Here is a 12,495-nt window from a genome sequence, read left to right as displayed (position 1 = left end):
CCACATGAAATGAGAGTAGATGTCTAATGGAATGGTTTAGGATTACACTGTTTGACTAGTAGCGATTCTTTTCTCAGAATGTAAAGCTTAACACCAGGAAATATATTTATTTCTCTAAACTAACATGAAACTTCTCTTCTAGAAAATGAGTGCAGAAAAATACTTCCAAATAATGATTACATTTCATCCTGGGCCAGTGTCTGTGCCCAACTAAACTTAGACCTTTGAAATGCCCAGTGCAGTCAAGGAATTGTGATGGGGCTCATATTTCCCCCCAATTAAAAAAATATATAACAGTTAGCATGATTCCTTAACTTCGAGAAACTAACTTTTCAAATGATTCACCTATTCCAGTAGTAAATAGCAGTACTGGAGTTCAGATCTGAACTTCTGGCACTTGGCACCCAGTACTGGTTGTTCTTGGTTATCACCTTGATCAACTTGGCAATTTCTTAGACAAAAGGTCACACACACTTCTGGGTGGGGAGGGTATGTGAAGGTGTTTCCGTAGTGGTTTTTGCATGTGGGTGAGTTGACTGAATGGGGAAGACCAAAGCTGATGCAGGCAGCACCAGCAGGCAGAATAGGGGCCTGGATGGATCAGAGGGTGGAAGAAAGGGCAGGTTTGCTTGCTCATACATGGGCCCCTCTTAAGTGGATGAGGTCTGTCCCGCTACCATGGTCCGTGGAACTCAGACTCGTGTCCTCCATCTTTGCATGTCGACTTGATCTAGTGACTCTTTAGAGGACTCTGAGGTCTTCAGCCTCTAGCAGGGGAGTACATCGTTGTCTCCTCTGGTTATATAGTGTCCAGTTTCCTAGACTGAGCAGCTGCAGATTTCCTGGGGTTCCCCAGCCTGCCAATAAATTACCTGGCTTTCGACTGTGTGAGCTGATCAAATAAACTCCCTCTTCTAATTGGCTGCACATTCTGTCAGTTCTGTTTCTCTACAGAAACCAAGATAAATCCTGAACTTTGCAGAAATTTTCTTGTTGCCTGCCCTTGTTTTATTCAAGATGGTTGATACAACTCTGTTTGCTGAAACAGTAGCCTACTGTGTTAATCTATTTTTGACCCAGAATGAATCATGTTCTTTCCTATACCACTCAGTGGCCATGTTCCTGGATCTACAAACAGGTCATAATAATTTGGTGCTTCAATTTGATCAGCTTAAAAGCCAGTGTGCCAAGTTACCAACCCATGAAAAAAATAAACATACAAGCCTTTTGAAGTTTTTTATTTTCAGCATGTTTTTTTGTCTGATGCCATAAAAATTCCCTTGACCTTTCCACTATAGGTTGAATTGTGTATGTTCACATGTTATCTATATGTTGAAGTCTAATAACTTGTGATGGTGTTAGAATGTGAGACCTCCAGGTAGTGAGCAGTTTATGAAGGCAGGGCACCCCTCAGGGAGATTAGTGCCCTTGCTAAAGAGAAAAGAAACAACAAACACACACTTTCCATCATCCACATTACAGAGCTGTCCATGAACCACAAAGCAGGCCCTTGCTACTTACCAAATATGCCCTGATCCTGAACTGATAATATCCAGAACAGTGTGAATGTCCATGAATCGTTTAGGAATAACCAGGCCATGTCTAGCGTGGACCCTGCCCTCTCCTTTGCTTTTATACAAACTATAGATCTGTTTTAGGAAATTTACCTCTGCTGAATTGGCATGTCAATCATTCAGGAAATAGGCTTTGCTTAAATGTGCTTTTTGATGATATTACTTCTTTTGTGTATGGTCCTGTTTTCCCAAAGACTTCTTAGCCTTCTCTCTACTATTTCTCTTGTCTCCATGGTCTCTTGGCCTTTCTTAGGAGACAAGGATGCACCCCAAATGTCTTGAGGCACTTGTCTGGTCCAATAGCATAAATCTGAACTCTGGTGTCCTTGTGAGGGATTATTTCAATCTTTTAACTACACCGTAGTGGTTCCTGGGGGGCATATCAGATATCTGGCATATAAGATTACCTTACAATTTATTAACAGTAGAAAAACTACAGTTAGGAGGCAGCAATGAAATAATTTTATGGTTGAGGGGGGTCTCCACAACACAAGGAACTGTGTTAAAGTGTCTCAGCATTAGGAAGGTTGAGAACCACTGCTGTGCTGGCTCATGATGGTTCCCAAAGCCTACTTCTGATAAGCACCATCAGGGGTGTGTCTACAGTAGCCAACAAACCTCCAAATTTTGTTCCTATCCATGTTAGCACAGTGGGGGCCACAATCATGAGTCCCTTCCACTGTTGCCAATGCATGCCACGGCCTGCTCCTCTGCTCCCAGAGAGGGACATTCTGAGTCAACTGTGTTCACTGCAAAGGTAATCCTGGTTGTTACAGCTGGATGGGGATTTCATCTGAAGATGTAGATTTTATTATCATTATTCAAAAACAAACAAAACAAAACAAAACACAGTGACATGGGAGATCTCTCACCATCCCTGTTTCTTTCTTGTATGTCTCTCTTTAAAGTTCATTTAAAGTTTTCTACTTTTTATTAATTAAAATTGTTCTTTGAGAATTTTGCACACAATTGCTTTCACTGTCCTCTCTCCTTTATCTTCCCCACCCCTGCCAACCTCTCCTCCTCCCTACAAGTCCTGTCCCACACCCACAGTCATGTCTTTTGTTTTGTGACCCAGTGAGTTTAACCAGAACCCTCAGCATGGCCCTAGGTGTGGAATTGTTCACTGGAGCCCAGTGATTACACACGCAAAGACTATGACCCTGCCCCGCCCCAACCAGAATCTCTCAATATTCACCAGAAAAGGATGGGGATCCATCCATGAGCCTCTACACATCCATGACTGATTCTAGACAAGCAAAGATTTTTTTCCTTTGTGTACGTGTGTGTGTGTGTGTGTGTGTGTGTGTGTGTGTGTGTGTGTGTTGTGTATGTATGTATTGTGTGTATGATGATTGTGATTATGCATTCATGTGTGGGAATTTGGGGCATACATGCTTTATGGTTCATGTGTAGAGGTCAGAGGAACTCCTCTTCTCCTTGTTTGAAACATAGTCTCTCTTGTTTTTCTGTTTCACACACCAGGCAAGGTGGCCTGAAAGATTCTTGTAGTACTGAGATTATAGGTACTCAGGCTCATCTGGCTTTTACTGGGGTCTTTGGGATCCACACTCAGGTCTTCACACCTGTAGAGCAAGCATTGTTTGCCATGGAGCTGGCTCCCTGTTCCTTTTCTCATGTATATGAAGGCAGAATGATGACTAGATCTTAGCACTTTTGTTACTTTGATACTAAGTCAGTTTAGCTCAGCCTTACCTATGTTCCCAATTGAGTTCTGTGCTCTTCTCTGTCCCATATTTTTCTCTTTTCTTTCTCCCTTCTCCTCTTGTCACTCTTTCTATTTCTGCCTTCTCTCCCTCCTGACATTTGCTACTTGGAGACGGCAATGAATATTTTTGATCAAAGCTTGCATACTACTGTTTTAGTAAGAGAACAATCATATGAAAGGGACAGTGAAAGAACTCAGAAGTAGGGATATGGGAGAGGCTATTGTGTATTGCAGCCAAAGGTGGAATGCTGTGAGAAGAAAAGAGTCCTCAGGATTGAGAAGTTAACAGGGCAGGTACATATATGAAAACACAAGTGAACAAACAAATACTAAACCAAACCAAAACATTGTGATTTGACAGTGAGGGGATCATTTCAAAGATAACAGAAGAGTTGAGAGGGATATTATGTGGACAAGTCAGTCATAGAACAGATGTTGGGGAGGAATTAGTAACACAGAACATAATTCCTCTTTACAAATTCTGGATGAGAATAAGAAAAAAGAAAAATTTAAAAAGAGGGATGCAGGCTATAGCAATACTTAAATTTTTTTTTCTTTTCAGGTTCCAAGATGTGAATATATTTAGCAGTCAATGAATAAGAGTTGTTTAGGATATTTTAGAATATGAGTACCATTGAATTCTTTGTACATAAGGTATTGATCCTAGTCAACCACTCAAATGGTAATATTTCATTCATTATCCATTCATTAAGCAATCACTGGTCCTTATTACTTAGTAGATATTGTTGTGGGCCATACCTTCATGAACTCTGGTGTCTAGTAGTGAAAAGACATAATAAAAACACAAATAAAAGAAGTCTGTTTTCAGTTAAAGACAAGTGTTATGTAGAAAATGAAAATAAATAAAAAGAAGGAACGTGAGGTTACCAGGGGTGAAATTTTATATATGACCATGAGAAAAAAAAAGCAGCAACTTGAATAGAGGAAAAATCCATGGTAGCTATGGTAAGAGATTTGTACTTAGAATGACCCAGAGGTCCAAGGGCCAGTAGAGCATCAGCAAAGTGGCTAAAGGGCTGGTTACAAAGGTTAAAGAAGAAGGTGATGAGAGAGGGCAGAGTGCAGGGGGGCAGTTCTCGCATCATTAGGAGGACTAGCTTCCAGGTGAAATGGGAATCCACTGGGAAATTATGAGAAGAGTAACATGGGAATAATGATTCTGTTCTGTAGTGAATGGATTTTAAAGGGCCAAGAGAAACAGCAAGAAGTCTAGTTAGGGGAGAACTGAACTAGTGCAGAAGAGGGTGGTTGGGGTTTGAACTAGGATGGAAGTAGTAGGTAGTAGCAGGTAGTAGAGTTGATGGAAAATGCCAGCATTGGTTGACTTGATGATGGAGACATGGGAATTTGCTTGGATGCAAGTGAGGTATGTGAAGAAGACAATCTCACGTGCTTTGAATAATGCAGCTGGAAAGAATAGCATTACCATTTACTGAAATGGGTAATGACTTTAGGACTACACCCAAGAAACCAGTTCCTTTGGGGACATTGGACTAAAGACAGCTTCTGTCTTATGGATGACATCTGACTACTTAACAGTGAGTCTCAACTGCCTCCTCTTTCGTCAGTGGCAGTCATCAATCATGGAAGTCACACCTGCTTACAGAAACCACTTCTCTCTACGTATGCTCTATTCCTAATAAATCCATCACCTCTTACCCTGCTCTTTCTAGTAACTGCCAGAGCTTCCTTGTACATTTCTCTACTCTCTGCCGAAAGTCTGATTAATTGAGTCATAAATCTCGTCAGAGTCTCATCATGTTTGTGTGACCTTATTAGTCACACATAGAGTCTGTGTCAGACTTTATGTGCAGATGATCCACAACAGAGATGAATCAATATTGTGGAATGTGGAAGGATTTGAAAAATAGAATAAGGAATTTATCTATTGACTTACAGAAGTTTGAGATGCATGGTAGATATCTGAGTGACATCATTGAGTTTAGCCATACAGGTGTCTGAGGTCTGGAATACAATCCTGGCTTCAGACAGAAATTCAAGAGTCACGAGTACACTTATGGTGTTAATCACCACAGGATAGATAAGCTTACTGAAGGCCTGAGATTAGGGCTGGGGAGAAGGCCAACTGGCACTATAGAAATTAAAGGGTGAGAGATAAGCTAGAGCTGCTAGTCTTTAGAGATTGGGTTTCTTGTAACTTAGGAGGGCTAAGAAAAATATTGGCCTGGGTAGCCAAGTAAAGGAGTTGTATAGAGAAAGGAAGAATAGTCTATGGATACTGTTGCCAGGACAATGTGTCCTCTTTTAAGACTTATGCAATAAGGAAATAAAGACTAATGGGAGAGGGGAAAAAATTCTGACCATAAATGAATTTAGAACAACCAGCCACATGTTAAAGGGTCTTGCGCATATTATTTAATTGATTTCTCTAACTTTCTGTAGCCTATCAGCACACATTTACTTATTCCCACCAAGTGCCCTGGCATTAAATTTCTAGACTTTGCTTTTCTAGATGACACAACCCCATCAGCATCACCAGCATGGCTAGGTATCCTCTGCTACAAGTATCTGCCTATTGGCTGCTCACATGCTGTACTGACCATCCAGGTTTCTCCCAGGTTTAGGCTCCAGAACTGTCCTGTATGACAAGATTTGAAGGCAAGCTGTTACTATAAGTGTGGAGTTGGGGCAGATGAAGTTCATTTGCTTGAATCCCGGGGCTGTTGCAAGCTTCTCTCAGTGACTCTGATGGCAGCCAAGAGGCCTCAGAAACTTAGCCTAGACTACATGTGGTATCTGGGTTTCTGCTCCAGGACTAACAAGGGCAACCCATGTCCATTTGTCCTATGCACTTGGATGCCAGGTGTCTCTTGTGGTTATAGTCCTCTGCAGTTCCTGTAACTTCTCATCTTACCTTCCAGAGGGCAAGAGAGGTGCCCACAGGGCTTAGGTGAGCCAGGCCTCTATGACGCCATCCTGCAAGGCAGAGGCAAAATCTCCAGGGTAGAGTGCAGAATGAGAAAGACTGTTTGTGCTAAGTCTTCCTCTTCCCATCCCTCCACAGTAATTTCTTCTACTCAGCAAAGTTCCCAAAGGAAAGCTCCCTTTACAAATAAAGCAGTTGAGAATAGAAAGTTAAAGTGATAACAAGCACCCGGGAAGACAAAGCCATTGAATCATGGCTAGCCTGTGATGATTAAAGTCAAGAACACAAATGTCGTGCTTCTGGGGAGTGCAAGGATTGGAGTCACTTTTCCTGGGTGTGCAAATCTGAGTCCAGGAAGAGACTATTTTGTAACCTCTGTGTAAAGCAGTGATAGTCATTGTATCTCAAGTGAGTCTAACAAGGTTGAAATTTTAGAATCTCAAGGGAGTGTTTTCCAGACACAGAAAACACACAAGAGAAAAGTTGAGGGTGTTGATCATCCTTGCACAGGTTTGTGTGGCCAGACAGAGCTGCTGGCTAAAAGGAGATGACTTTGGAATGAAGTAGCATTCCACTGTGTGGAACCTGTGCAGATTCCACTGTCAGCAAAACAGAAAATGGTAAATCATTGGCTTTGACTTCGGTGATTACTAATGCAGGCTCAGAGTAAGCCATGTGAGAAGTTAAGCCTTATTAACTGACACAGGTCACACCACCCTTGTCTCATTCTATTTCACAGTGGTTTATTTGATTTTCCTTTATTGGATTTAGCTAAAAATTTAAATGTGGACACTTTGAAGAAGTGTCTACTTAGTGTAATTTTCACTGGTATGCCTCTTTAATTTATGGTGGGTTCCTAATTCCATCTGAACATTTCCTTCCTCTTAATTTTTTTTCTAAATCTTGTAATTACATTCTGTAGACTACAAAAGAAACCTTGTGTGGTAGATGATAAATCACTGTATAATGAATATAAAAATAAGATTATATATTGTAAGTATTAAGAACAAGCAAGCAAAGTGGTGTCTATTGAACAATTGTCCTGATAGTATATAAAGAAAACTTTTCTACTCTAAAAAGTATCTTAGCCTTTGTGATGAATAAGATTATCCATCAAACACTAATGGGATACTGATGTTACCAAGATGCTGTACTTAGCATTATCTTTTAAGGTGGATTATTTCTACTGTTCATCTTATTCCATTGATGTGGTTGGGATAATTGCTATATGCCCAGCTCTGTGCTAAGTACCATGAATGCAAAGGGAAGTGTGGCAGGAGGAGAAGACAATTTCAAAGCTGAGTTATAAAGACCATAATAGGAGAGGACAGATGAAGAAAATGGTGTGTTGCAAGACAGAGTTTTTATTTAGGCATCAAAAAAGTGAAATTACACTGTTTGCAGGGAAATGGATGGAAATGGAGATTGCACTGTTAAGTTGCACAAAGCATTATCTGTTTCCCTTCATATGTGAAATAGGGGGGGAGGAAATACATGAATATAAAATGGAGACAAGTTTATGGAAGGAGGATGGGGACAGAAGACAAAGATGTATCATGTGAGTGTGATCAAAGTACGTGTGCATGTATGGAGCTGTCACAATCTGTCACAATCAATCCCTCATTTTATACAATTGATATATTCCTACAAAGATGTGAAAATTAGTTTAAATGACTGTATGGGCTGAATGTTATCCCAAAAGGAGGGTTGAGGAATAAGTAGTCTATGGTAGAAGTAAGGTTAGAGGAATATGAGAAAGAGCCACCAGGCATGAAATTCAGACAGACTCTAGAAGATAAAGAAGACAAGGAAGAGAATTATCCAGCAAAAACTCTAACAGGAAGCACACAAGCCAACACTCTGACTCTAGCTCAGTGAGAGTATGATTTGACTTCTGATTAACAGTAACTAAAGACAATGCTGTATTTTTTTTTTGTGTGTGTGTGTGTGTGCTTGTGTTTGTGTGTTTGCATGTGTGCATGTTGGTGTGTACACACGTGTCCAGGTGTATGTGTGAAGGGCAAAGGACAAGAAATTGCTGGAGACCATTCTCTCCTCCCCACATGTGGGTTCCAGGTATCAAACTTGGGTCTCCAGGTTTGCAGGGGTGAGCCTTTCCAGTGAGTCTTCTTGCTGGCATACTTTTTAAAAAAATGATACCAAGGAATTTTTATGGTACCAGATAGTGAACCTCAGGGCCTCACACATGCTAGACAAGCACGTTATTGTTTTTCTGTACCCCTGGGCAAATCTATTCTTTTCAAACTACTATATTTATTTTTTACAATGGGGGAAATAATGAAATATGGAATCCACTGCAGTAGTGGTCCTGAGATAAGTACTTTCCTCATTAGCTAAGAACAGGGAGGGCAGGATAAGGTTAGAAAGTAAGGTTTTCCTGATTTGTAGTGGACCATGAGAAAAGGAAAAAGGGAAATATATTAACAGGCAAGTCATTGTTTTGGAAACCTTTAGCATGTGGATTCTTAAGTTATTTCTCCAAGCTGCAGGGACTCTCACTTGTGGTCATAGGGTGAGTTACCCAGTGCATCACCCTTTCGCATTTGTTTATTCTCTTCGATCTCATGAAATGTCTCAAAAACCCAAATTTAAAGTCACTACCCTATAGGCAATGTAGAAAATAGATTGGGGGGAAAAAGAGAGAAGCTAGCTGGAAAGAGTCATTGGCAGTTTAGGGGTGTCTAAAAGGGCAGAGAGTGAATACCCAGGTTCAAGGCAAGTACCACTGAAAGAAACATTGTATCCTTTGGTTGATGTTGGTTGAGTTCTGAAATTATGCTCTGTAAACTGGAAGATAAACAATGCATGTAAACAATAAAGAGTTAAAGCAAAAATAAATTCAACTGTCACTCTAGATGTTTCACAAGCTAGATAGACAGTGATAAGAAAGATGCTATATTGGGGATATTAGCAATGGTCACTTAAAGTTCATAGCTGTGGAATGAGTACAGAGAGTACAATGATGATTCTCTGGATGCTTGGGCTAGGTCTAACTCATTTCACTTTATCTGCAATCCATGACAGTTACGACTCAGATGCCACCTGCTGTGCTAACAGGGACCCTACACCATGACTTTCACCTGCAACCTTATCCTCACTACATTTCTAAACATCACAATTTTCATCTTTATACCATTGGCAGGGAAATTTCACTCCTGTTTAGATCATTTATTCTCTCTCTTTTTGTGTGGTTGTGTCTCCCATCACATGACTTTTTCATTCCTGTCTCTTCCTGTGACCATTCTTCATGACCATTTAACCAAGCTTGCACACTATCGTTTTTTACTTTCTGTTTTGTTTACTACTCCAAGAGTTCTCTATTTCTGGCACAGAAGAATTAAACTAAGAACGAACTATCAAGCTGGGAAAAAATTAGCTAGAGTTGGAAAATAACTACAAACAATTAAATTCCTAGTTTTCCCTGAATGTGATAATTCACTGAATGACATTAACAGTTTCATTTCTCAGAATTAGTGCTATTTTCATCAGGGCATTTCCTAAGCTTCTTGGTTGTTGAGAACTTCTGTCTCATGTCTTATGAAAATATAGATAAAATATAGATAGCCCATGAACATCTCATGCTAACACATGTAGCTATTTTATTATGAGGGGGATAGAAATTTCTCACCATGTTGAAATATTTTATACTATCTAGACTGGGAAATATTTTTAACTCTAATAGTATGAAATCAAGGTAGTGATCTAGAGCGGTGGATGTTCTTAGGCATGAAGAATGTGCAAATAGGAAACTATTTGCTATTTTACAGCAGGTTTGCAATCTACATACCTTGTAAAATAGAAACTTAATCCCATGGAACATGCCAGTAAAAAGCATCAGGAAGTGTGTACCAGATGTTCATAGATGCATTATTTATCTTATTTTTACTTGAAATAGATTCTTTCCTCATATAATACATCACAACCCAACCACAATTTCCTCTCCTTCCACTTGCCCCCCCCCCAACTTTCCTCTCCCCAAGATCCACTCCCTCTCCATTTCCTCTTCAGAAAAGAGCAGAACTCCAGGAGACAACCACTAAACAGGACGAAATAAGATACAATACGACAAGGTGAAAACCTTCAAATCCAGAGTCTCAAGAGAAGGCAAAGGAGTCAGAGATACACATGCTCCCATTTCAGGAGTCCCACAAAACCACCAAGCTAACAGCCATAATAACATGTACTCAAAGGACCTGGAACAGAGGTTGCTCCCCTTGGACCTTAGGGACCCCCATGGAAGAGGAGGAAGAAAGACTGTAGGAGTCAGAGGAGATGGAGGCTACCAGGAGAACATGGCCATTGAATCGACTAATCAGGGCTCACATGGGTTCACAGTTACTGAAATGGCAAGTGCAGGGCCTGCATGGTTCTGCATCATTTGTTTTAAAATTGCCATCATACTAACAACCATAACAATGGAAAAGCAAGTCCATAAGCACACTTCTGATCCTTTTATTACTTATTTCCAAAGCTACAAATATATGGAATCTATGAAGATTACTACAGGGATGATAAAAGAGGGATTTGGAAACTTGGGGGTCAGAGGACACTGTCTTGTATGTGTATATTAGAGTTTAATACTAGCGGTTTCTATTTGTTGTAATAGGCATTAGACACAAAATTGTTTTGTCATTCTTTATATTTTTTTGTTGCTAATTTTTATGAATTGATAGACTATATCATAGTAATGAAGTTATCCTCATTCCTTCCTTAACTCATATTCCCGGATGAAGTTTGGCTGTTTGTGTCACTCAGAATAAGGTCTTTTAAAATAGATCTGTACACTGTGGAAACAACAGCTACAGTCATGTGGGACTTTAGTGCTAATTAGTTTATAGCAGTGATAACCACATAACAGGTGGAGGATTAAAAACTATCAAGATAGTAGAAATGGGAGATTTGAACCCTTCACTGTTAATGAAGCTTTTTGTGGGGTGGGTAGAGGTTTTGGACACGAAAATCACACCTACTATTTACGTGCAGTAATTTCCTCATCTACTCCAATTCTACTAGTTGTTACAAAGTCTCAAACAAATGGAAGACTCTGTATAATTATCATAAACTATACATTTATGGAATTTTCTAAGTCCAAAGCAATAATTTATCAGTTAGCAATCCTATATTAATCAGGTTCTAATAAACTATGAGGTTAAATACAAACCACCCAAGAAATTCACTTTATATAATAAACAGAGAACACACCCTTGAAGAACTGATGTTGTAAATTATAGTGAATTATGGAAGTCCTACAGCATACCTAACGTAGTAACAGAGTTTCCATAGAGAGAAAACTGAGAGTCAAAAGATAAAAATGCAGAAATGCAGATGGTAATTAGAGTGACGAAACTGTTGCAGAAAAAGACAATGTTGAAGTACAAGACATTTGTCAAAAGTCAAGTGCTCATACTATTTGACATAGATATGGGTCATTACTATGAAGAATAAATAGCAGGGTTAATTCATATGTCAATCAACTCTCTAACCACATAATAAATGCGTAAGTTTCAGCATTTCCTAAGACTCAAAGTAAAAAGGTTGACATCTTCATGGAATAGTCATCAAAATATTCAATGTGGTAAACAGTGTCTAAAATCCAATTTTTAATAGTTCCTACATTTTGAATAAGTACATTTTATTATACTTAGAGTAAATTACTAATAAGAACCTAAACAAAACAATGCACAGTGAAAAATAATTGTGAGTTAGCAGGTATGAAAACATCATGCAATAAATGTTTTGAAGAACACTGAAGAATGAACAGAAATTCATTTAAAATGTGCTGATGAATTAATTGATGAAAGTAAAAATATCAGTATCAGGTAAAAGTGTCTAACTTTTCAACTATTTACAACTTTTGTAAATCTAAAATTATTTGGAGAAATAACAATAATGAAAAGTACTGAAATATATTTAGATACAAGATTGTTAGTTTCTTGATATATATTAATAAAATACTCATTAAAAAGACTGTTATACCACAAGAGCTACATTGACAAAAATATTAATTTGAAAACAATTAATAAAAATGATTTTGAATAAGCACATATGACTACATTGTGAGTATTCATTAATATTATCCTAACTGCATTTATTTTTAGGGTGAAAAAAACAAAGGAAATTCTTCATATGCATTTATGTGCACACACACACAGAGGGAGAGAGAGAAAGACAGAGACAGAGATAGATAGATAGGCCAACATGGATTTTTACATGATCTGATTGGCTAAGCAAAGCCTGACAAAGTTTAAAGGTGACTAGAAAAC

Source organism: Onychomys torridus, chromosome 13 (assembly GCF_903995425.1).
Source record: "Onychomys torridus chromosome 13, mOncTor1.1, whole genome shotgun sequence".
Lineage (NCBI taxonomy): Eukaryota > Metazoa > Chordata > Mammalia > Rodentia > Cricetidae > Onychomys > Onychomys torridus.
This window is presented reverse-complemented; position numbering follows the sequence as displayed.